Source organism: Nannospalax galili, unplaced genomic scaffold (assembly GCF_000622305.1).
Source record: "Nannospalax galili isolate Female #2095 unplaced genomic scaffold, S.galili_v1.0 scaffold2417, whole genome shotgun sequence".
NCBI classification, from domain to species: domain Eukaryota; kingdom Metazoa; phylum Chordata; class Mammalia; order Rodentia; family Spalacidae; genus Nannospalax; species Nannospalax galili.
Genome location: NW_008339643.1, coordinates 13,851 through 14,641, shown reverse-complemented (window position 1 = coordinate 14,641; position 791 = coordinate 13,851).

Below are 791 nucleotides of genomic sequence, written 5' to 3'. Positions count from 1 at the left end.
ACATGCAGAATTCAGAAAGTGAGCTGATCAGAGATAAATAAGAGCACTACAGAACCATGAGCAGAACAAATTCCCTGAGAAACATCCACAGAACAAAAACATCCACAGAACAAAAACATCCACAGAACAAAAACATCCACAGAACAAAAACATCCACAGAACAAAAACATCCACAGAACAAAAACATCCACAGAACAAAAACATCCACAGAACAAAAACATCCACAGAACAAAAACATCCACAGAACAAAAACATCCACAGAACAAAAACATCCACAGAACAAAAACATCCACAGAACAAAAACATCCACAGAACAAAAACATCCACAGAACAAAAACATCCACAGAACAAAAACATCCACAGAACAAAAACATCCACAGAACAAAAACATCCACAACATGCTTCCAAAACTTGCAGAAAATCAAAATAAAGAGGTGAATCCACTATTGTATCTGGAAAGCATATATCTCTTTCAAAAAAACACAATCATTGAGGACAGAACTGAACTCAACACCATCAGTAACCGCACATTACACTGTGTATCTGCATGTTTTCTTCCTTTGCGGTGCTTAGCATACAGAATGATTCTTCTAAGTTAATTTTGTTTACCTTTGACTGCATTTTTCCATAATGATTTGGGAAATAAAATGGTAATGTTAACATTTGATTTCATTAACAGAAAAATAAATTGGTACCTGTTTAGTAACAACCTCACTTGCTTCAAATTTAAAATCTTTCTCTCCCAATAATTTGTAAATTTTTTATTATGTTACTTCTACTATCTCAGAGTT